Source organism: Amia ocellicauda, chromosome 15, assembly GCF_036373705.1.
Source record: "Amia ocellicauda isolate fAmiCal2 chromosome 15, fAmiCal2.hap1, whole genome shotgun sequence".
NCBI lineage: Eukaryota > Metazoa > Chordata > Actinopteri > Amiiformes > Amiidae > Amia > Amia ocellicauda.
The window spans coordinates 31,022,539-31,048,824 of NC_089864.1; the positions used below are offsets into that span (position 1 = coordinate 31,022,539).

At 39.4% G+C, this 26,286-nt stretch overlaps 1 protein-coding gene across 3 annotated transcripts in view; it reads right to left on the reverse strand.

The window, feature by feature from the left end:
- LOC136772031 (probable polypeptide N-acetylgalactosaminyltransferase 8) overlaps positions 1 to 26,286 on the reverse strand; it is an 81,236-nt gene that overhangs the window by 29,252 nt on the left and 25,698 nt on the right. Inside the window, exons 1-6 of one of the 3 annotated variants that reach the window (XM_066724702.1) lie at positions 24,892 to 25,030; positions 17,577 to 17,691; positions 9,571 to 16,520; positions 9,020 to 9,134; positions 1,014 to 7,963; positions 463 to 577 (exon numbers count right to left, since the gene is read on the reverse strand). The gene's annotated coding sequence lies outside the window, so the exon portion shown is untranslated. Of the gene's footprint in view, positions 1 to 462; positions 578 to 1,013; positions 7,964 to 9,019; positions 9,135 to 9,570; positions 16,521 to 17,576; positions 17,692 to 18,127; positions 25,031 to 26,133; positions 26,249 to 26,286 lie in introns of those variants that run through there. The other 2 variants (XM_066724701.1, XM_066724700.1) reach the window with 2 other exon arrangements.

The window sequence follows — 26,286 nt, forward strand, 5'->3', positions numbered from 1 at the left end:
TCAGTTATGGACTGTGTACAAAAAATACTATGAAATTAAATGTGTTTGGTGTTTTGACCTTATTAGGTAGTTTTTGTATATATCCTTTTCCTTTTTATACCATACCAAGTTTAGTTGATTGTACATTTTGAAGACAAACAATGAGAATGCTATTCTTATTTTAATTATGATGATTATTACGGTGATAATGATGATGGTGATGACACAGAATAAATTATGTGCTCCTGCAATCCCAATCCCCCCTCTTTGATTCACTATCCAGGAAGTGATGAAACTATCCAGAAAACTGCTTTTTGACATCTGCTATTGTGTGGTGAGGGATATACTTTTAACTGTTAATATACCAAACTTGAACAGACAATCATAGATACTTTACTTATAAAATGCAACAAACATACAAGGACAAAATAAACTTTTTTTTTTTTTTTTAACGGTTGTCTTCAAAAATGTCCAGGTACTTACACGAATTCCGAACTCTACATTTTCTCCTCCGTAGATTTTCATTCCACCGTCTAAACCACCAATTTCTTCAAAAAACATTTTGTCCACAATAAGAATACCCATAATGGAGGGGCTCCTTCACAGACAAAAAACAAACAAACAACAAAAAAGGTCAGTCAAATGTCACACAAATTCATAGGAAACATTTACTGAACATGTTATACAAACTACATATATATCTGAGAATGAAAACAATTTGTTGATTACTAAAAATCATGTTGTATTGTTAAAACTAATGTAATGAAATAAATTCATCCTGTCACGTCAGCTTTACAGTCCTGTGTTTACAATCCAAAAATTCATGTTTGATAGTCACTAAATGCTACTGTATTTCTAAAATCAACAAGTATTTAACATTATAAAGTGTGCAATTGGCTGCAAATGGCAGTTTTATTAATGCTGTAATCAGAGAGTGCATAAGTGTAATTGTTACATTTATATTGCATACAATATAAAAAGACTTCTTTTTAAATATTTATTTGTTGTTTTTATAGAGAATGCACCCAAATTACCTCAAAAACTACTCTAAATTGACAGCACAGAAGAGAAAGATTGGGACCTCCACCCATGCTTCCAGCAGCAAGCAACTGAAAGTTGACTCCGTTTTTCCAGTCAAACATGTGTCTCCAGTCACTGTGAACAAAGCTATATTAAGGTACATCATTCAAGGACTTCATCCTTTCAGCACTGTTGATCTGCCATCATTGAAAGAGCTGATTAGTACACTGCAGCCTGGCAGTTCTGTTATTACAAGGCCTACTTTACGCTCCAAGATAGCTGAAGCTGCTCTGATCATGAAACAGAAAGTGACTATTGCCATGAGTGAAGTTGAATGGATTGCAACCACAGTGGATTGTTGGACTGCACATAGAAAGTCATTCATTGGTGTAACTGCTCACTGGATCAACCCTGAAAGTCTTGAAAGACATTCTGCTGCACTTGCCTGCAAAAGATTAAAGGGCTCTCATACTTTTGAGGTACTGGCCAGCGCTATGAATGATATCCACTCAGAGTATGAAATACGTGACAAGGTTGTTTGCACAACCACAGACAGTGGTTCCAACTTCCTGAAGGCTTTCAGAGTTTTTGGTGTGGAAAACAATGATATTGAGACTGAGGCAAGAAGGTGTGAAAGTGATGACACTGATTCTGAAGGTTGTGGTGAGGGAAGTGATGGTGTGGAATTCCAAGACGCCTCTCGAGTCCTGGACCATGACGATGGCTTCGAATTCCAGCTACCAAAACATCAAAAGTGTGCCTGCCACATACTAAACCTAGTCTCAAGTGTTGATGCCCAAAAAGCTCTCTCAAATGAACACTACAAGAAACTCTACAGATCTGTCTTTGGCAAGTGTCAAGCTTTATGGAATAAAAGCAGCCGATCGGCTCTAGCAGCTGAAGCTGTTGAAGCAGAAAGCAGGTTTCAGCTTTTAAGGCCAAATCAAACGCGGTGGAATTCAACTTTCATGGCTGTTGACAGAATTCTTCAAATTTACAAAGAGGCAGGAGAAGGTGCACTTAGGAATATATGCACCTCTCGAGGTTCCAAAGTAAGTGTTTTTCCCCTCTATTGATGTAAACAAATTTAGGTGGTTGTTGTTGTATACTCTTTGATTATGCCGATTTCTCCTGTAGGTTTAATCCAGCAGAAATTCTGTTCTTGACAGAGCGGGCCAACACAATGCGTCCAGTTGCAAAAGTACTCGACATCTTGCAAGCGGAAACTAATACACAGCTGTGGTGGCTGCTGCCTAGTGTCCATCAGTTAAGCTTGAAACTTCAGCGAATCCACCATTCTCTCATGTACTGTGGCCACCTTGTGGATGCCCTACAACAAGGAATCCAAACACGATTTGAAGATCCTGAGATCATCGTAGCTGCCATCCTTCTCCCTAAATTTCGGACCTCTTGGACAAAGGATGAAACCATCATAAAACGAGGTAAATGAATGCAAGCAACATACATACTTGACGAATTCTAATCTGGGCAACATTTGAGCCATACCAATGTAGCGTAAGGTACACTTATACATTTCAATTAAAGAAGTGAATTTATAGTATCACCTTATCACGAATCCTGGAATCTTGTAGAACTCAATTTCTGTAATAATTGGACGCAGACACCAATTCCAAAGATATAAATTGTCAAATTTATTCAAAAACAAAGACTAAATGTAGCACTACACTAATTATACAAAAGGGAAAAACTAATTAAAATTCAACTCTAGATCAACAAATCAAAGACAAATCACTTCCGTGACCAAATCAAAGACCATGGGATCGCATATGATAACACACAAATCGTTAAACAAAAAAAGTTATAAACACATTGACTACAATACCGGTTAGTAAGACGAAGGTGAGTCTCCCATTAGTATTGTTAGTCAGACATTAAATAACTACGCAGGTTAGTATTTATGTCGGGTAACTTTTCGTTATATATATATCAGTCTCATTTACGTTTAGGTGCCGAGAAAGATCCTATCATTACTTGTTACCACAATTTCCCTTAACTGATTATTATTCAATGATTAAGGATAGGCAGGGCCACCAATAATCTAACGTCTATTAACTTGTGTCAATTTCAGACTAAATAGTTAAACAGGAATGAGAAGATATTTCTCGGCGTTGACAGATTTTATTTCTAAAATTATCAACAAAACTGTTTAATGCAACACACATTTATATTTAAGAAAACTAAATGATATTACACATTCTAGAGTTATGAATCACAGATTAACATTTCTAATTGATTTCTCAAATGTCATGAATCATGAACTCCAAACTGTTAAACTTATCTGAAGTTCGTCGCAGAGGCCTCTCTGGCTTCGGGCTCAGATAACAGCACACGGCACGAGGTCCGTGTGGTTGGAACAAAAGCAGTCCGGTTCGGCTTTGTCCAAGAACTTCCACTCAGTCGATGCACCTGGAAGTTGGGGTTTCGCGAATGTAGAGTCTTTTCCAAACAGATTTTCCACTGGTTTGAAGGCTCCAAGGTTGTGCACAAAATCTTCTTTGTAAGCAGGGTTCCACTGTAGTTACTTGAAGACAAAGTCTTTGAGGAAAGCAGGGCCCTGTTCGTTCCAAGGGTCAAGTTTCTTAAGACTCAAATAGCTATTTAAATGACTGACACTTTCGTATTCAGTCGACTTAATCAATTGTCCAGCTGTAAAACTCCACTGATCAGGTGGGCACAGGCGGGCATGCGCAGTCTGTAAAGTTCTTTATTTAATAAAATCCTTTAAAAGAATTCTTCGTACGGCTCAATCTCCTTCTCCCTGTTTAACTCTTCTGTTGCCGGCAAAGACTTGGTTGGTTTCTGGTTCCGGTTCTGGCAACAGAGCTACAGGTTGAGCTGTGGCAGCGAGTTTCTGGTTCAGGTGAGAGAGAGAGAGAGAGAAAGAGGCTGTGCGCTGTTCTTTATAGTCTGTCAGATCAATAGGTGATTGGTTCTTGAGTTTTTGAGATTGGATTTCGGTTTCAGCCCCCAGTGTCCTATTGGAGGGGGGTTTGATTTATGACTGATGTCAATCCATGCCATCTTTTGGAAATGCCGGTTGGCCCGGGTTCGTAGCTCTATGTCGGGATTTCGGCTCTCGTCCACTTCAAAGAGTTTTTTTTATTACCTACAGGCCCCTTTCTCCAGACATCTCATAGCAGGATTCCAAACTATTTGGCCTATTCTCGGTGCCATCCTCCCCAAAACTGTCACTTTGGAGGATGGAGATTTTGTCTAGGACTAGCAGGAATTCTGTTGCAGGAGGAGCCAGGTGGGGCCAATTAGGTGTGAATTGGGGGTAGGTAGACAAAAGCTACTTAAAGCAGCTGTTGAGAAAGAGCTGTGCTGTTTCTCGCTGACAAAAGTTAGGCAGTTAGGAACCAAGAGACATGTGAAAAAACAAAAAACAAAAAACAACAAAACAAAAAAACAAGTAACATTTAGAAGCATGTGGCCACTACAGTGTCAGTCTTGCAGAATGATTGCCTTCCTGGATTAACTCATCCAAGAGGGCTTCATTTGTGAACGTTGTCGACAGGTTGAAATCCTAGAGATCAAGGTTCGTGATCTTGAGTCTCAGCTTGTCGATCTGTGCTGTATTAGGGATATAGAAGAATTGGTCAATCAGCCCATGAGAGAGATGGTGTGCACGCCAAAACCTAGGAGAGTTGAGACCTTAGAGCAGGACAGCGTAGAGAACTGCTGGGTTACAGTAGGTCGTAACCGCAGAAAAGGGCGTGCACAACCCCTAGAGACACCCCAAGAGCTTGAATTGCCCAACAGGTTCCAACTGCTGTACACCGAGTTGGACAATTACAGCTCAGAGGGTGATGGGGGGGCAGTTGAGCACCAGAGCACCATGGTGCCCACTCCCCCCCAGAAGAAGGAGGTAGTTATAGTAGGAGACTCAATTCTTAGAGGTGTAGATCACACAGTGTGTTCTAGTGACAAGGAGAACCGCATGGTATCTTGCCTGCCTGGTGCTCAGGTTGCAGATCTCCCTAAACTAGTAGACGGGCTACTGGCCAAAGCCGAGGGGAATCCACTGGTCATGTTCCCCATTGGAACCAATGACATAGGAAAAGGTAGGACAGAGGTTCTGCAAGACAAATTTAAAAAGTTAGGAACAAAACTAAAGAGCAGAACCTCCACGGTAGTTTTCTCTGAAATACTTCCGGTACCACGTGCCAGGCCAGGGAGACAGACAGAGATTAGAAAGCTTAATACGTGGTTGAAAGCTTGGTGTAGGGAGGAGGGGTTTAGGTTTATGGAGCATTGGTCTTTCTTCTGGGATAGATGGGACCTGTACAAACTGGACGGTCTACATCTAAACAGAAGGGGGGCTAATGCATTGGGAGAGCGTATGTGCAGTGAAATTGAGAATCATTTAAACTAGGAACCAGGGGGGCAGGGAACTCTGACAATGGGAGATGTTCCACTAAGGAAAGAAAATCAAGGGAAACTGCTAGTAGGAAAGTCCTGAAATGTTTGTACCTCAAAGCCAGGAGTATAAGGAACAAGATGTTAGACTTGGAAGCCACAGTGCTGGCGTGTGACTATGATGTTGTAGGAGTGACAGAAACATGGCTTACAGAAAATGATGGGGATGAATACAAGTTGGAAGGATACACACAGTTTAGGAGAGACAGGCAAAATCGAAGAGGGGGTGGGGTAGCATTATATGTGAAAAATGACATTGAGGTAGAAGAACTCAAATTAGATCCCAGTAACGGAACAGAATCTTTGTGGCTGAAACATTTGAACAAGAGATCTGGAGGATTAGCAGTAGGAGTGTGTTACAGGCCACCAAACTCAGATATTCAGAAAGATGCTGCATTGTACAGTGTAATCAGGACTGCATGTAGCAAGGATGTGGCTGTTATAATGGGGGATTTCAATTCCCCAAACTTAGACTGGGAAAGCCCAGTGGGGACTACAGAAGCAGAAATGGAAATGGTTGAGATGGTAAATGACTGCTTCTAACTCAATTTGTCAGGGAACCAACCAGAGAGAGCGCATGTATTGACTTGATCTTTTCAAATGACCAAGATAGAGTCAGGGGGACCGTAGTTAGAGAACCAATGGTAAATTGTGATCACAATATGGTTAGCTTTGAGGCATTCTTTCAAAAGACAAGGTCCAAGTCTAAAACAATGGTCTAATGGTTTAGAAAAGCAAACCTTGAAGGTATGAGAAGAGGAAGACTGAAGCACATTGGATACAGAGTCAGTTGAAAATGGATGGGTATATTTTAAGAATATACTACTTGAGGCTCAGGAGCAATTTGTACCAAAACTTAGCAAATTGAGGACCAAAAAACACTTTCCAAAATGGTTTAATAGAGGTATGCAAAAAAATATCAAGAGAAAGAAAATGTTGTATAGCGCATACAAAAGGGATGGTGACGAAACAAAATACATAGAATATGTTGAGCTGCAAAGAGATCTTAAGAAAGGGATCAGGAAAGCAAAGAGGGAAATAGAAAGAAACATTGGTCTTAGAGCTAAAACCAATGCAAAGAGCTTTTTTCAATATTACAACAGCAAGCGGTCAATAAAGGTGGAAGAGAAACAGATATAGGGCAAACGAACAAGATGTGGCAAAAGTTCTAAATTAGTATTTCACAGAGGTTTTTACAAAAGAAAAGACAGATACAGCAGATACAATCTTGGCAGCACAGGCTATTCAGAGGGACTTAGATAATATTCAGTTGTGGGCTGACACCTGGCAAATGAAATTCAATGTGGACAAGTGCAAGGTAATACATGCAGGTAACAAAAATGTCCACTATAATTACACTATGGGAGGTACAGATCTAGATCTAGTAATGCATGAGAAAGACCTAGGAGTCTATGTGGACTCCTCACTTTCTCCATCCAAGCAATGTGGGGAAGCAATAAAAAAGGCAAACAGAATGCTAGGGTATATTGTCAAAAGTGTAGAATTTAAAACAAGGGAAGTAATGTTAAGACTGTACAATGCGCTAGTTAGACCTCATCTGGAATACTGTGTACAGTTCTGGGCACTACACTTCAAGAAAGATATCGCTGCTCTAGAGGCAGTTCAGAGGAGAGCAACTAGACTTATTCCAGGTCTGAAGGGAATGTTCTACTTGGAGAGACTGAGGGAACTGAACCTTTTCACCCTGGAACAGAGGAGACTACGTGGGGACTTGATCCAAGTCTTCAAAATCATGAAAGGCATCGACCACATCAAACCAGAGGAGCTTTTCCAGATCAGCAGGGACACACGCACCCGGGGACACAAATGGAAATTGGGCTTCAAGGCATTCAAAACGGAAAACAGGAGACACTTCTTTACACAGAGAGTAGTCACAATCTGGAATAAACTACCCAGCGATGTGGTAGAAGCTGAAAGTTTGGGAACATTTAAAAATAGACTGAATAGGATCCTTAGATCACTTCGATATTAATGAACACCAAACGAGCACGATGGGTCGAATGGCCTCCTCTCGTTTGTAAACTTTCTTATGTTCTTATGTATAAATATAATATAAACTGTAACTGCAAATGTAAAGCAGAATCAATAACAGCTGTTAGACAACTTTTTTTAAACACGCTTGATGTTAATTAGTAATTAAGGGTTTCACATTTCTGGACTAGAAAATAACACTGTAGCCGACAAGTATTTTATATTTCTTTGTTTTTTCATTCAACACCATATTTACCTTCAAAGTTAAAAGAAAAAAACTGCTATTTCCAGTTAAACTGAAAGTTGTATTCTTGGCTTCTGTTTTTACATAATAAAAATGTAGTACCTTCATTGGAAGATTCCAGGCAACATAAACATTTTTTTTGTAGTCATCCATCCACACCTCAGCCACACGCAGGGCGTTTCCTTTCAAGGTGACTCTGAGATCAGGGAGATAGGGCTTGTGGGCTCTCTCAATGTGAGCTATCCTGGAACATGGCACAACTTCAATACTGCCTCCACACAGCCACACCTAGGTCAAGCATAATAGTCTTTAATTTAGTTACCAATTGTAGTTGCAAAGTGTATTTTCTGTCCAATTCCATCAGCAAGAGATTATTATAAGTTATAGAGAGTAATTTGTGTGTACAGATACTCATAGACATTACATTAACAGTGTGTTGAACTTCAGTCAGTAGTTAATAGATTATCAATATGTATTTAATATTCAATTAGGCCATGCAATCTAGAGCATTGCTCAATTATATTTCTTACTTCTACAGCATACATGTGAAACTGTAATCCTGTTCAGCTTCACTGTAAAACATTTTGCAGTGTTTTTCCTATATAGGTGTCACATGATTCACCGCTCACTGTGGTTTTTGCATTGCACATTTTAGCACTTCCTTATGATGTAATTACATGTTTTGTTTATTTGAGTAGCCAAATTATTATTTACAATAATTCAAGATGTATTTGGTGTTGTAGCAGCATTTCATTTAAAAACAATAAACAAGATTGAAAGTGATTTTGCAGCTGTTGCCATTCTTTGTATCTTTTTCTTTTTGCTATAAAGAACAAACTATTAAGATAATTGCCAATATAAACCAGAGCCACTATATTCATGTCAGTTATGGACTGTGTACAAAAAATACTATGAAATTAAATGTGTTTGGTGTTTTGACCTTATTAGGTAGTTTTTGTATATATCCTTTTCCTTTTTATACCATACCAAGTTTAGTTGATTGTACATTTTGAAGACAAACAATGAGAATGCTATTCTTATTTTAATTATGATGATTATTACGGTGATAATGATGATGGTGATGACACAGAATAAATTATGTGCTCCTGCAATCCCAATCCCCCCTCTTTGATTCACTATCCAGGAAGTGATGAAACTATCCAGAAAACTGCTTTTTGACATCTGCTATTGTGTGGTGAGGGATATACTTTTAACTGTTAATATACCAAACTTGAACAGACAATCATAGATACTTTACTTATAAAATGCAACAAACATACAAGGACAAAATAAACTTTTTTTTTTTTTTTTAACGGTTGTCTTCAAAAATGTCCAGGTACTTACACGAATTCCGAACTCTACATTTTCTCCTCCGTAGATTTTCATTCCACCGTCTAAACCACCAATTTCTTCAAAAAACATTTTGTCCACAATAAGAATACCCATAATGGAGGGGCTCCTTCACAGACAAAAAACAAACAAACAACAAAAAAGGTCAGTCAAATGTCACACAAATTCATAGGAAACATTTACTGAACATGTTATACAAACTACATATATATCTGAGAATGAAAACAATTTGTTGATTACTAAAAATCATGTTGTATTGTTAAAACTAATGTAATGAAATAAATTCATCCTGTCACGTCAGCTTTACAGTCCTGTGTTTACAATCCAAAAATTCATGTTTGATAGTCACTAAATGCTACTGTATTTCTAAAATCAACAAGTATTTAACATTATAAAGTGTGCAATTGGCTGCAAATGGCAGTTTTATTAATGCTGTAATCAGAGAGTGCATAAGTGTAATTGTTACATTTATATTGCATACAATATAAAAAGACTTCTTTTTAAATATTTATTTGTTGTTTTTATAGAGAATGCACCCAAATTACCTCAAAAACTACTCTAAATTGACAGCACAGAAGAGAAAGATTGGGACCTCCACCCATGCTTCCAGCAGCAAGCAACTGAAAGTTGACTCCGTTTTTCCAGTCAAACATGTGTCTCCAGTCACTGTGAACAAAGCTATATTAAGGTACATCATTCAAGGACTTCATCCTTTCAGCACTGTTGATCTGCCATCATTGAAAGAGCTGATTAGTACACTGCAGCCTGGCAGTTCTGTTATTACAAGGCCTACTTTACGCTCCAAGATAGCTGAAGCTGCTCTGATCATGAAACAGAAAGTGACTATTGCCATGAGTGAAGTTGAATGGATTGCAACCACAGTGGATTGTTGGACTGCACATAGAAAGTCATTCATTGGTGTAACTGCTCACTGGATCAACCCTGAAAGTCTTGAAAGACATTCTGCTGCACTTGCCTGCAAAAGATTAAAGGGCTCTCATACTTTTGAGGTACTGGCCAGCGCTATGAATGATATCCACTCAGAGTATGAAATACGTGACAAGGTTGTTTGCACAACCACAGACAGTGGTTCCAACTTCCTGAAGGCTTTCAGAGTTTTTGGTGTGGAAAACAATGATATTGAGACTGAGGCAAGAAGGTGTGAAAGTGATGACACTGATTCTGAAGGCTGTGGTGAGGGAAGTGATGGTGTGGAATTCCAAGACGCCTCTCGAGTCCTGGACCATGACGATGGCTTCGAATTCCAGCTACCAAAACATCAAAAGTGTGCCTGCCACATACTAAACCTAGTCTCAAGTGTTGATGCCCAAAAAGCTCTCTCAAATGAACACTACAAGAAACTCTACAGATCTGTCTTTGGCAAGTGTCAAGCTTTATGGAATAAAAGCAGCCGATCGGCTCTAGCAGCTGAAGCTGTTGAAGCAGAAAGCAGGTTTCAGCTTTTAAGGCCAAATCAAACGCGGTGGAATTCAACTTTCATGGCTGTTGACAGAATTCTTCAAATTTACAAAGAGGCAGGAGAAGGTGCACTTAGGAATATATGCACCTCTCGAGGTTCCAAAGTAAGTGTTTTTCCCCTCTATTGATGTAAACAAATTTAGGTGGTTGTTGTTGTATACTCTTTGATTATGCCGATTTCTCCTGTAGGTTTAATCCAGCAGAAATTCTGTTCTTGACAGAGCGGGCCAACACAATGCGTCCAGTTGCAAAAGTACTCGACATCTTGCAAGCGGAAACTAATACACAGCTGTGGTGGCTGCTGCCTAGTGTCCATCAGTTAAGCTTGAAACTTCAGCGAATCCACCATTCTCTCATGTACTGTGGCCACCTTGTGGATGCCCTACAACAAGGAATCCAAACACGATTTGAAGATCCTGAGATCATCGTAGCTGCCATCCTTCTCCCTAAATTTCGGACCTCTTGGACAAAGGATGAAACCATCATAAAACGAGGTAAATGAATGCAAGCAACATACATACTTGACGAATTCTAATCTGGGCAACATTTGAGCCATACCAATGTAGCGTAAGGTACACTTATACATTTCAATTAAAGAAGTGAATTTATAGTATCACCTTATCACGAATCCTGGAATCTTGTAGAACTCAATTTCTGTAATAATTGGACGCAGACACCAATTCCAAAGATATAAATTGTCAAATTTATTCAAAAACAAAGACTAAATGTAGCACTACACTAATTATACAAAAGGGAAAAACTAATTAAAATTCAACTCTAGATCAACAAATCAAAGACAAATCACTTCCGTGACCAAATCAAAGACCATGGGATCGCATATGATAACACACAAATCGTTAAACAAAAAAAGTTATAAACACATTGACTACAATACCGGTTAGTAAGACGAAGGTGAGTCTCCCATTAGTATTGTTAGTCAGACATTAAATAACTACGCAGGTTAGTATTTATGTCGGGTAACTTTTCGTTATATATATATCAGTCTCATTTACGTTTAGGTGCCGAGAAAGATCCTATCATTACTTGTTACCACAATTTCCCTTAACTGATTATTATTCAATGATTAAGGATAGGCAGGGCCACCAATAATCTAACGTCTATTAACTTGTGTCAATTTCAGACTAAATAGTTAAACAGGAATGAGAAGATATTTCTCGGCGTTGACAGATTTTATTTCTAAAATTATCAACAAAACTGTTTAATGCAACACACATTTATATTTAAGAAAACTAAATGATATTACACATTCTAGAGTTATGAATCACAGATTAACATTTCTAATTGATTTCTCAAATGTCATGAATCATGAACTCCAAACTGTTAAACTTATCTGAAGTTCGTCGCAGAGGCCTCTCTGGCTTCGGGCTCAGATAACAGCACACGGCACGAGGTCCGTGTGGTTGGAACAAAAGCAGTCCGGTTCGGCTTTGTCCAAGAACTTCCACTCAGTCGATGCACCTGGAAGTTGGGGTTTCGCGAATGTAGAGTCTTTTCCAAACAGATTTTCCACTGGTTTGAAGGCTCCAAGGTTGTGCACAAAATCTTCTTTGTAAGCAGGGTTCCACTGTAGTTACTTGAAGACAAAGTCTTTGAGGAAAGCAGGGCCCTGTTCGTTCCAAGGATCAAGTTTCTTAAGACTCAAATAGCTATTTAAATGACTGACACTTTCGTATTCAGTCGACTTAATCAATTGTCCAGCTGTAAAACTCCACTGATCAGGTGGGCACAGGCGGGCATGCGCAGTCTGTAAAGTTCTTTATTTAATAAAATCCTTTAAAAGAATTCTTCGTACGGCTCAATCTCCTTCTCCCTGTTTAACTCTTCTGTTGCCGGCAAAGACTTGGTTGGTTTCTGGTTCCGGTTCTGGCAACAGAGCTACAGGTTGAGCTGTGGCAGCGAGTTTCTGGTTCAGGTGAGAGAGAGAGAGAGAGAAAGAGGCTGTGCGCTGTTCTTTATAGTCTGTCAGATCAATAGGTGATTGGTTCTTGAGTTTTTGAGATTGGATTTCGGTTTCAGCCCCCAGTGTCCTATTGGAGGGGGGTTTGATTTATGACTGATGTCAATCCATGCCATCTTTTGGAAATGCCGGTTGGCCCGGGTTCGTAGCTCTATGTCGGGATTTCGGCTCTCGTCCACTTCAAAGAGTTTTTTTTATTACCTACAGGCCCCTTTCTCCAGACATCTCATAGCAGGATTCCAAACTATTTGGCCTATTCTCGGTGCCATCCTCCCCAAAACTGTCACTTTGGAGGATGGAGATTTTGTCTAGGACTAGCAGGAATTCTGTTGCAGGAGGAGCCAGGTGGGGCCAATTAGGTGTGAATTGGGGGTAGGTAGACAAAAGCTACTTAAAGCAGCTGTTGAGAAAGAGCTGTGCTGTTTCTCGCTGACAAAAGTTAGGCAGTTAGGAACCAAGAGACATGTGAAAAAACAAAAAACAAAAAACAACAAAACAAAAAAACAAGTAACATTTAGAAGCATGTGGCCACTACAGTGTCAGTCTTGCAGAATGATTGCCTTCCTGGATTAACTCATCCAAGAGGGCTTCATTTGTGAACGTTGTCGACAGGTTGAAATCCTAGAGATCAAGGTTCGTGATCTTGAGTCTCAGCTTGTCGATCTGTGCTGTATTAGGGATATAGAAGAATTGGTCAATCAGCCCATGAGAGAGATGGTGTGCACGCCAAAACCTAGGAGAGTTGAGACCTTAGAGCAGGACAGCGTAGAGAACTGCTGGGTTACAGTAGGTCGTAACCGCAGAAAAGGGCGTGCACAACCCCTAGAGACACCCCAAGAGCTTGAATTGCCCAACAGGTTCCAACTGCTGTACACCGAGTTGGACAATTACAGCTCAGAGGGTGATGGGGGGGCAGTTGAGCACCAGAGCACCATGGTGCCCACTCCCCCCCAGAAGAAGGAGGTAGTTATAGTAGGAGACTCAATTCTTAGAGGTGTAGATCACACAGTGTGTTCTAGTGACAAGGAGAACCGCATGGTATCTTGCCTGCCTGGTGCTCAGGTTGCAGATCTCCCTAAACTAGTAGACGGGCTACTGGCCAAAGCCGAGGGGAATCCACTGGTCATGTTCCCCATTGGAACCAATGACATAGGAAAAGGTAGGACAGAGGTTCTGCAAGACAAATTTAAAAAGTTAGGAACAAAACTAAAGAGCAGAACCTCCACGGTAGTTTTCTCTGAAATACTTCCGGTACCACGTGCCAGGCCAGGGAGACAGACAGAGATTAGAAAGCTTAATACGTGGTTGAAAGCTTGGTGTAGGGAGGAGGGGTTTAGGTTTATGGAGCATTGGTCTTTCTTCTGGGATAGATGGGACCTGTACAAACTGGACGGTCTACATCTAAACAGAAGGGGGGCTAATGCATTGGGAGAGCGTATGTGCAGTGAAATTGAGAATCATTTAAACTAGGAACCAGGGGGGCAGGGAACTCTGACAATGGGAGATGTTCCACTAAGGAAAGAAAATCAAGGGAAACTGCTAGTAGGAAAGTCCTGAAATGTTTGTACCTCAAAGCCAGGAGTATAAGGAACAAGATGTTAGACTTGGAAGCCACAGTGCTGGCGTGTGACTATGATGTTGTAGGAGTGACAGAAACATGGCTTACAGAAAATGATGGGGATGAATACAAGTTGGAAGGATACACACAGTTTAGGAGAGACAGGCAAAATCGAAGAGGGGGTGGGGTAGCATTATATGTGAAAAATGACATTGAGGTAGAAGAACTCAAATTAGATCCCAGTAACGGAACAGAATCTTTGTGGCTGAAACATTTGAACAAGAGATCTGGAGGATTAGCAGTAGGAGTGTGTTACAGGCCACCAAACTCAGATATTCAGAAAGATGCTGCATTGTACAGTGTAATCAGGACTGCATGTAGCAAGGATGTGGCTGTTATAATGGGGGATTTCAATTCCCCAAACTTAGACTGGGAAAGCCCAGTGGGGACTACAGAAGCAGAAATGGAAATGGTTGAGATGGTAAATGACTGCTTCTAACTCAATTTGTCAGGGAACCAACCAGAGAGAGCGCATGTATTGACTTGATCTTTTCAAATGACCAAGATAGAGTCAGGGGGACCGTAGTTAGAGAACCAATGGTAAATTGTGATCACAATATGGTTAGCTTTGAGGCATTCTTTCAAAAGACAAGGTCCAAGTCTAAAACAATGGTCTAATGGTTTAGAAAAGCAAACCTTGAAGGTATGAGAAGAGGAAGACTGAAGCACATTGGATACAGAGTCAGTTGAAAATGGATGGGTATATTTTAAGAATATACTACTTGAGGCTCAGGAGCAATTTGTACCAAAACTTAGCAAATTGAGGACCAAAAAACACTTTCCAAAATGGTTTAATAGAGGTATGCAAAAAAATATCAAGAGAAAGAAAATGTTGTATAGCGCATACAAAAGGGATGGTGACGAAACAAAATACATAGAATATGTTGAGCTGCAAAGAGATCTTAAGAAAGGGATCAGGAAAGCAAAGAGGGAAATAGAAAGAAACATTGGTCTTAGAGCTAAAACCAATGCAAAGAGCTTTTTTCAATATTACAACAGCAAGCGGTCAATAAAGGTGGAAGAGAAACAGATATAGGGCAAACGAACAAGATGTGGCAAAAGTTCTAAATTAGTATTTCACAGAGGTTTTTACAAAAGAAAAGACAGATACAGCAGATACAATCTTGGCAGCACAGGCTATTCAGAGGGACTTAGATAATATTCAGTTGTGGGCTGACACCTGGCAAATGAAATTCAATGTGGACAAGTGCAAGGTAATACATGCAGGTAACAAAAATGTCCACTATAATTACACTATGGGAGGTACAGATCTAGATCTAGTAATGCATGAGAAAGACCTAGGAGTCTATGTGGACTCCTCACTTTCTCCATCCAAGCAATGTGGGGAAGCAATAAAAAAGGCAAACAGAATGCTAGGGTATATTGTCAAAAGTGTAGAATTTAAAACAAGGGAAGTAATGTTAAGACTGTACAATGCGCTAGTTAGACCTCATCTGGAATACTGTGTACAGTTCTGGGCACTACACTTCAAGAAAGATATCGCTGCTCTAGAGGCAGTTCAGAGGAGAGCAACTAGACTTATTCCAGGTCTGAAGGGAATGTTCTACTTGGAGAGACTGAGGGAACTGAACCTTTTCACCCTGGAACAGAGGAGACTACGTGGGGACTTGATCCAAGTCTTCAAAATCATGAAAGGCATCGACCACATCAAACCAGAGGAGCTTTTCCAGATCAGCAGGGACACACGCACCCGGGGACACAAATGGAAATTGGGCTTCAAGGCATTCAAAACGGAAAACAGGAGACACTTCTTTACACAGAGAGTAGTCACAATCTGGAATAAACTACCCAGCGATGTGGTAGAAGCTGAAAGTTTGGGAACATTTAAAAATAGACTGAATAGGATCCTTAGATCACTTCGATATTAATGAACACCAAACGAGCACGATGGGTCGAATGGCCTCCTCTCGTTTGTAAACTTTCTTATGTTCTTATGTATAAATATAATATAAACTGTAACTGCAAATGTAAAGCAGAATCAATAACAGCTGTTAGACAACTTTTTTTAAACACGCTTGATGTTAATTAGTAATTAAGGGTTTCACATTTCTGGACTAGAAAATAACACTGTAGCCGACAAGTATTTTATATTTCTTTGTTTTTTCATTCAACACCATATTTACCTTCAAAGTTAAAAGAAAAAAACTGCTATTTCCAGTTAAACTGAAAGTTGTGTTCTTGGCTTCTGTTTTTACATAATAAAAATGTAGTACCTTCATTGGAAGATTCCAGGCAACATAAACATTTTTTTTGTAGTCATCCATCCACACCTCAGCCACACGCAGGGCGTTTCCTTTCAAGGTGACTCTGAGATCAGGGAGATAGGGCTTGTGGGCTCTCTCAATGTGAGCTATCCTGGAACATGGCACAACTTCAATACTGCCTCCACACAGCCACACCTAGGTCAAGCATAATAGTCTTTAATTTAGTTACCAATTGTAGTTGCAAAGTGTATTTTCTGTCCAATTCCATCAGCAAGAGATTATTATAAGTTATAGAGAGTAATTTGTGTGTACAGATACTCATAGACATTACATTAACAGTGTGTTGAACTTCAGTCAGTAGTTAATAGATTATCAATATGTATTTAATATTCAATTAGGCCATGCAATCTAGAGCATTGCTCAATTATATTTCTTACTTCTACAGCATACATGTGAAACTGTAATCCTGTTCAGCTTCACTGTAAAACATTTTGCAGTGTTTTTCCTATATAGGTGTCACATGATTCACCGCTCACTGTGGTTTTTGCATTGCACATTTTAGCACTTCCTTATGATGTAATTACATGTTTTGTTTATTTGAGTAGCCAAATTATTATTTACAATAATTCAAGATGTATTTGGTGTTGTAGCAGCATTTCATTTAAAAACAATAAACAAGATTGAAAGTGATTTTGCAGCTGTTGCCATTCTTTGTATCTTTTTCTTTTTGCTATAAAGAACAAACTATTAAGATAATTGCCAATATAAACCAGAGCCACTATATTCATGTCAGTTATGGACTGTGTACAAAAAATACTATGAAATTAAATGTGTTTGGTGTTTTGACCTTATTAGGTAGTTTTTGTATATATCCTTTTCCTTTTTATACCATACCAAGTTTAGTTGATTGTACATTTTGAAGACAAACAATGAGAATGCTATTCTTATTTTAATTATGATGATTATTACGGTGATAATGATGATGGTGATGACACAGAATAAATTATGTGCTCCTGCAATCCCAATCCCCCCTCTTTGATTCACTATCCAGGAAGTGATGAAACTATCCAGAAAACTGCTTTTTGACATCTGCTATTGTGTGGTGAGGGATATACTTTTAACTGTTAATATACCAAACTTGAACAGACAATCATAGATACTTTACTTATAAAATGCAACAAACATACAAGGACAAAATAAACTTTTTTTTTTTTTTTTAACGGTTGTCTTCAAAAATGTCCAGGTACTTACACGAATTCCGAACTCTACATTTTCTCCTTCGTAGATTTTCATTCCACCGTCTAAACCACCAATTTCTTCAAAAAACATTTTGTCCACAATAAGAATACCCATAATGGAGGGGCTCCTTCACAGACAAAAAACAAACAAACAACAAAAAAGGTCAGTCAAATGTCACACAAATTCATAGGAAACATTTACTGAACATGTTATACAAACTACATATATATCTGAGAATGAAAACAATTTGTTGATTACTAAAAATCATGTTGTATTGTTAAAACTAATGTAATGAAATAAATTCATCCTGTCACGTCAGCTTTACAGTCCTGTGTTTACAATCCAAAAATTCATGTTTGATAGTCACTAAATGCTACTGTATTTCTAAAATCAACAAGTATTTAACATTATAAAGTGTGCAATTGGCTGCAAATGGCAGTTTTATTAATGCTGTAATCAGAGAGTGCATAAGTGTAATTGTTACATTTATATTGCATACAATATAAAAAGACTTCTTTTTAAATATTTATTTGTTGTTTTTATAGAGAATGCACCCAAATTACCTCAAAAACTACTCTAAATTGACAGCACAGAAGAGAAAGATTGGGACCTCCACCCATGCTTCCAGCAGCAAGCAACTGAAAGTTGACTCCGTTTTTCCAGTCAAACATGTGTCTCCAGTCACTGTGAACAAAGCTATATTAAGGTACATCATTCAAGGACTTCATCCTTTCAGCACTGTTGATCTGCCATCATTGAAAGAGCTGATTAGTACACTGCAGCCTGGCAGTTCTGTTATTACAAGGCCTACTTTACGCTCCAAGATAGCTGAAGCTGCTCTGATCATGAAACAGAAAGTGACTATTGCCATGAGTGAAGTTGAATGGATTGCAACCACAGTGGATTGTTGGACTGCACATAGAAAGTCATTCATTGGTGTAACTGCTCACTGGATCAACCCTGAAAGTCTTGAAAGACATTCTGCTGCACTTGCCTGCAAAAGATTAAAGGGCTCTCATACTTTTGAGGTACTGGCCAGCGCTATGAATGATATCCACTCAGAGTATGAAATACGTGACAAGGTTGTTTGCACAACCACAGACAGTGGTTCCAACTTCCTGAAGGCTTTCAGAGTTTTTGGTGTGGAAAACAATGATATTGAGACTGAGGCAAGAAGGTGTGAAAGTGATGACACTGATTCTGAAGGTTGTGGTGAGGGAAGTGATGGTGTGGAATTCCAAGACGCCTCTCGAGTCCTGGACCATGACGATGGCTTCGAATTCCAGCTACCAAAACATCAAAAGTGTGCCTGCCACATACTAAACCTAGTCTCAAGTGTTGATGCCCAAAAAGCTCTCTCAAATGAACACTACAAGAAACTCTACAGATCTGTCTTTGGCAAGTGTCAAGCTTTATGGAATAAAAGCAGCCGATCGGCTCTAGCAGCTGAAGCTGTTGAAGCAGAAAGCAGGTTTCAGCTTTTAAGGCCAAATCAAACGCGGTGGAATTCTACTTTCATGGCTGTTGACAGAATTCTTCAAATTTACAAAGAGGCAGGAGAAGGTGCACTTAGGAATATATGCACCTCTCGAGGTTCCAAAGTAAGTGTTTTTCCCCTCTATTGATGTAAACAAATTTAGGTGGTTGTTGTTGTATACTCTTTGATTATGCCGATTTCTCCTGTAGGTTTAATCCAGCAGAAATTCTGTTCTTGACAGAGCGGGCCAACACAATGCGTCCAGTTGCAAAAGTACTCGACATCTTGCAAGCGGAAACTAATACACAGCTGTGGTGGCTGCTGCCTAGTGTCCATCAGTTAAGCTTGAAACTTCAGCGAATCCACCATTCTCTCATGTACTGTGGCCACCTTGTGGATGCCCTACAACAAGGAATCCAAACACGATTTGAAGATCCTGAGATCATCGTAGCTGCCATCCTTCTCCCTAAATTTCGGACCTCTTGGACAAAGGATGAAACCATCATAAAACGAGGTAAATGAATGCAAGCAACATACATACTTGACGAATTCTAATCTGGGCAACATTTGAGCCATACCAATGTAGCGTAAGGTACACTTATACATTTCAATTAAAGAAGTGAATTTATAGTATCACCTTATCACGAATCCTGGAATCTTGTAGAACTCAATTTCTGTAATAATTGGACGCAGACACCAATTCCAAAGATATAAATTGTCAAATTTATTCAAAAACAAAGACTAAATGTAGCACTACACTAATTATACAAAAGGGAAAAACTAATTAAAATTCAACTCTAGATCAACAAATCAAAGACAAATCACTTCCGTGACCAAATCAAAGACCATGGGATCGCATATGATAACACACAAATCGTTAAACAAAAAAAGTTATAAACACATTGACTACAATACCGGTTAGTAAGACGAAGGTGAGTCTCCCATTAGTATTGTTAGTCAGACATTAAATAACTACGCAGGTTAGTATTTATGTCGGGTAACTTTTCGTTATATATATATCAGTCTCATTTACGTTTAGGTGCCGAGAAAGATCCTATCATTACTTGTTACCACAATTTCCCTTAACTGATTATTATTCAATGATTAAGGATAGGCAGGGCCACCAATAATCTAACGTCTATTAACTTGTGTCAATTTCAGACTAAATAGTTAAACAGGAATGAGAAGATATTTCTCGGCGTTGACAGATTTTATTTCTAAAATTATCAACAAAACTGTTTAATGCAACACACATTTATATTTAAGAAAACTAAATGATATTACACATTCTAGAGTTATGAATCACAGATTAACATTTCTAATTGATTTCTCAAATGTCATGAATCATGAACTCCAAACTGTTAAACTTATCTGAAGTTCGTCGCAGAGGCCTCTCTGGCTTCGGGCTCAGATAACAGCACACGGCACGAGGTCCGTGTGGTTGGAACAAAAGCAGTCCGGTTCGGCTTTGTCCAAGAACTTCCACTCAGTCGATGCACCTGGAAGTTGGGGTTTCGCGAATGTAGAGTCTTTTCCAAACAGATTTTCCACTGGTTTGAAGGCTCCAAGGTTGTGCACAAAATCTTCTTTGTAAGCAGGGTTCCACTGTAGTTACTTGAAGACAAAGTCTTTGAGGAAAGCAGGGCCCTGTTCGTTCCAAGGGTCAAGTTTCTTAAGACTCAAATAGCTATTTAAATGACTGACACTTTCGTATTCAGTCGACTTAATCAATTGTCCAGCTGTAAAACTCCACTGATCAGGTGGGCACAGGCGGGCATGCGCAGTCTGTAAAGTTCTTTATTTAATAAAATCCTTTAAAAGAATTCTTCGTACGGCTCAATCTCCTTCTCCCTGTTTAACTCTTCTGTTGCCGGCAAAGACTTGGTTGGTTTCTGGTTCCGGTTCTGGCAACAGAGCTACAGGTTGAGCTGTGGCAGCGAGTTTCTGGTTCAGGTGAGAGAGAGAGAGAGAGAAAGAGGCTGTGCGCTGTTCTTTATAGTCTGTCAGATCAATAGGTGATTGGTTCTTGAGTTTTTGAGATTGGATTTCGGTTTCAGCCCCCAGTGTCCTATTGGAGGGGGGTTTGATTTATGACTGATGTCAATCCATGCCATCTTTTGGAAATGCCGGTTGGCCCGGGTTCGTAGCTCTATGTCGGGATTTCGGCTCTCGTCCACTTCAAAGAGTTTTTTTTATTACCTACAGGCCCCTTTCTCCAGACATCTCATAGCAGGATTCCAAACTATTTGGCCTATTCTCGGTGCCATCCTCCCCAAAACTGTCACTTTGGAGGATGGAGATTTTGTCTAGGACTAGCAGGAATTCTGTTGCAGGAGGAGCCAGGTGGGGCCAATTAGGTGTGAATTGGGGGTAGGTAGACAAAAGCTACTTAAAGCAGCTGTTGAGAAAGAGCTGTGCTGTTTCTCGCTGACAAAAGTTAGGCAGTTAGGAACCAAGAGACATGTGAAAAAACAAAAAACAAAAAACAACAAAACAAAAAAACAAGTAACATTTAGAAGCATGTGGCCACTACAGTGTCAGTCTTGCAGAATGATTGCCTTCCTGGATTAACTCATCCAAGAGGGCTTCATTTGTGAACGTTGTCGACAGGTTGAAATCCTAGAGATCAAGGTTCGTGATCTTGAGTCTCAGCTTGTCGATCTGTGCTGTATTAGGGATATAGAAGAATTGGTCAATCAGCCCATGAGAGAGATGGTGTGCACGCCAAAACCTAGGAGAGTTGAGACCTTAGAGCAGGACAGCGTAGAGAACTGCTGGGTTACAGTAGGTCGTAACCGCAGAAAAGGGCGTGCACAACCCCTAGAGACACCCCAAGAGCTTGAATTGCCCAACAGGTTCCAACTGCTGTACACCGAGTTGGACAATTACAGCTCAGAGGGTGATGGGGGGGCAGTTGAGCACCAGAGCACCATGGTGCCCACTCCCCCCCAGAAGAAGGAGGTAGTTATAGTAGGAGACTCAATTCTTAGAGGTGTAGATCACACAGTGTGTTCTAGTGACAAGGAGAACCGCATGGTATCTTGCCTGCCTGGTGCTCAGGTTGCAGATCTCCCTAAACTAGTAGACGGGCTACTGGCCAAAGCCGAGGGGAATCCACTGGTCATGTTCCCCATTGGAACCAATGACATAGGAAAAGGTAGGACAGAGGTTCTGCAAGACAAATTTAAAAAGTTAGGAACAAAACTAAAGAGCAGAACCTCCACGGTAGTTTTCTCTGAAATACTTCCGGTACCACGTGCCAGGCCAGGGAGACAGACAGAGATTAGAAAGCTTAATACGTGGTTGAAAGCTTGGTGTAGGGAGGAGGGGTTTAGGTTTATGGAGCATTGGTCTTTCTTCTGGGATAGATGGGACCTGTACAAACTGGACGGTCTACATCTAAACAGAAGGGGGGCTAATGCATTGGGAGAGCGTATGTGCAGTGAAATTGAGAATCATTTAAACTAGGAACCAGGGGGGCAGGGAACTCTGACAATGGGAGATGTTCCACTAAGGAAAGAAAATCAAGGGAAACTGCTAGTAGGAAAGTCCTGAAATGTTTGTACCTCAAAGCCAGGAGTATAAGGAACAAGATGTTAGACTTGGAAGCCACAGTGCTGGCGTGTGACTATGATGTTGTAGGAGTGACAGAAACATGGCTTACAGAAAATGATGGGGATGAATACAAGTTGGAAGGATACACACAGTTTAGGAGAGACAGGCAAAATCGAAGAGGGGGTGGGGTAGCATTATATGTGAAAAATGACATTGAGGTAGAAGAACTCAAATTAGATCCCAGTAACGGAACAGAATCTTTGTGGCTGAAACATTTGAACAAGAGATCTGGAGGATTAGCAGTAGGAGTGTGTTACAGGCCACCAAACTCAGATATTCAGAAAGATGCTGCATTGTACAGTGTAATCAGGACTGCATGTAGCAAGGATGTGGCTGTTATAATGGGGGATTTCAATTCCCCAAACTTAGACTGGGAAAGCCCAGTGGGGACTACAGAAGCAGAAATGGAAATGGTTGAGATGGTAAATGACTGCTTCTAACTCAATTTGTCAGGGAACCAACCAGAGAGAGCGCATGTATTGACTTGATCTTTTCAAATGACCAAGATAGAGTCAGGGGGACCGTAGTTAGAGAACCAATGGTAAATTGTGATCACAATATGGTTAGCTTTGAGGCATTCTTTCAAAAGACAAGGTCCAAGTCTAAAACAATGGTCTAATGGTTTAGAAAAGCAAACCTTGAAGGTATGAGAAGAGGAAGACTGAAGCACATTGGATACAGAGTCAGTTGAAAATGGATGGGTATATTTTAAGAATATACTACTTGAGGCTCAGGAGCAATTTGTACCAAAACTTAGCAAATTGAGGACCAAAAAACACTTTCCAAAATGGTTTAATAGAGGTATGCAAAAAAATATCAAGAGAAAGAAAATGTTGTATAGCGCATACAAAAGGGATGGTGACGAAACAAAATACATAGAATATGTTGAGCTGCAAAGAGATCTTAAGAAAGGGATCAGGAAAGCAAAGAGGGAAATAGAAAGAAACATTGGTCTTAGAGCTAAAACCAATGCAAAGAGCTTTTTTCAATATTACAACAGCAAGCGGTCAATAAAGGTGGAAGAGAAACAGATATAGGGCAAACGAACAAGATGTGGCAAAAGTTCTAAATTAGTATTTCACAGAGGTTTTTACAAAAGAAAAGACAGATACAGCAGATACAATCTTGGCAGCACAGGCTATTCAGAGGGACTTAGATAATATTCAGTTGTGGGCTGACACCTGGCAAATGAAATTCAATGTGGACAAGTGCAAGGTAATACATGCAGGTAACAAAAATGTCCACTATAATTACACTATGGGAGGTACAGATCTAGATCTAGTAATGCATGAGAAAGACCTAGGAGTCTATGTGGACTCCTCACTTTCTCCATCCAAGCAATGTGGGGAAGCAATAAAAAAGGCAAACAGAATGCTAGGGTATATTGTCAAAAGTGTAGAATTTAAAACAAGGGAAGTAATGTTAAGACTGTACAATGCGCTAGTTAGACCTCATCTGGAATACTGTGTACAGTTCTGGGCACTACACTTCAAGAAAGATATCGCTGCTCTAGAGGCAGTTCAGAGGAGAGCAACTAGACTTATTCCAGGTCTGAAGGGAATGTTCTACTTGGAGAGACTGAGGGAACTGAACCTTTTCACCCTGGAACAGAGGAGACTACGTGGGGACTTGATCCAAGTCTTCAAAATCATGAAAGGCATCGACCACATCAAACCAGAGGAGCTTTTCCAGATCAGCAGGGACACACGCACCCGGGGACACAAATGGAAATTGGGCTTCAAGGCATTCAAAACGGAAAACAGGAGACACTTCTTTACACAGAGAGTAGTCACAATCTGGAATAAACTACCCAGCGATGTGGTAGAAGCTGAAAGTTTGGGAACATTTAAAAATAGACTGAATAGGATCCTTAGATCACTTCGATATTAATGAACACCAAACGAGCACGATGGGTCGAATGGCCTCCTCTCGTTTGTAAACTTTCTTATGTTCTTATGTATAAATATAATATAAACTGTAACTGCAAATGTAAAGCAGAATCAATAACAGCTGTTAGACAACTTTTTTTAAACACGCTTGATGTTAATTAGTAATTAAGGGTTTCACATTTCTGGACTAGAAAATAACACTGTAGCCGACAAGTATTTTATATTTCTTTGTTTTTTCATTCAACACCATATTTACCTTCAAAGTTAAAAGAAAAAAACTGCTATTTCCAGTTAAACTGAAAGTTGTATTCTTGGCTTCTGTTTTTACATAATAAAAATGTAGTACCTTCATTGGAAGATTCCAGGCAACATAAACATTTTTTTTGTAGTCATCCATCCACACCTCAGCCACACGCAGGGCGTTTCCTTTCAAGGTGACTCTGAGATCAGGGAGATAGGGCTTGTGGGCTCTCTCAATGTGAGCTATCCTGGAACATGACACAACTTCAATACTGCCTCCACACAGCCACACCTAGGTCAAGCATAATAGTCTTTAATTTAGTTACCAATTGTAGTTGCAAAGTGTATTTTCTGTCCAATTCCATCAGCAAGAGATTATTATAAGTTATAGAGAGTAATTTGTGTGTACAGATACTCATAGACATTACATTAACAGTGTGTTGAACTTCAGTCAGTAGTTAATAGATTATCAATATGTATTTAATATTCAATTAGGCCATGCAATCTAGAGCATTGCTCAATTATATTTCTTACTTCTACAGCATACATGTGAAACTGTAATCCTGTTCAGCTTCACTGTAAAACATTTTGCAGTGTTTTTCCTATATAGGTGTCACATGATTCACCGCTCACTGTGGTTTTTGCATTGCACATTTTAGCACTTCCTTATGATGTAATTACATGTTTTGTTTATTTGAGTAGCCAAATTATTATTTACAATAATTCAAGATGTATTTGGTGTTGTAGCAGCATTTCATTTAAAAACAATAAACAAGATTGAAAGTGATTTTGCAGCTGTTGCCATTCTTTGTATCTTTTTCTTTTTGCTATAAAGAACAAACTATTAAGATAATTGCCAATATAAACCAGAGCCACTATATTCATGTCAGTTATGGACTGTGTACAAAAAATACTATGAAATTAAATGTGTTTGGTGTTTTGACCTTATTAGGTAGTTTTTGTATATATCCTTTTCCTTTTTATACCATACCAAGTTTAGTTGATTGTACATTTTGAAGACAAACAATGAGAATGCTATTCTTATTTTAATTATGATGATTATTACGGTGATAATGATGATGGTGATGACACAGAATAAATTATGTGCTCCTGCAATCCCAATCCCCCCTCTTTGATTCACTATCCAGGAAGTGATGAAACTATCCAGAAAACTGCTTTTTGACATCTGCTATTGTGTGGTGAGGGATATACTTTTAACTGTTAATATACCAAACTTGAACAGACAATCATAGATACTTTACTTATAAAATGCAACAAACATACAAGGACAAAATAAACTTTTTTTTTTTTTTTTAACGGTTGTCTTCAAAAATGTCCAGGTACTTACACGAATTCCGAACTCTACATTTTCTCCTCCGTAGATTTTCATTCCACCGTCTAAACCACCAATTTCTTCAAAAAACATTTTGTCCACAATAAGAATACCCATAATGGAGGGGCTCCTTCACAGACAAAAAACAAACAAACAACAAAAAAGGTC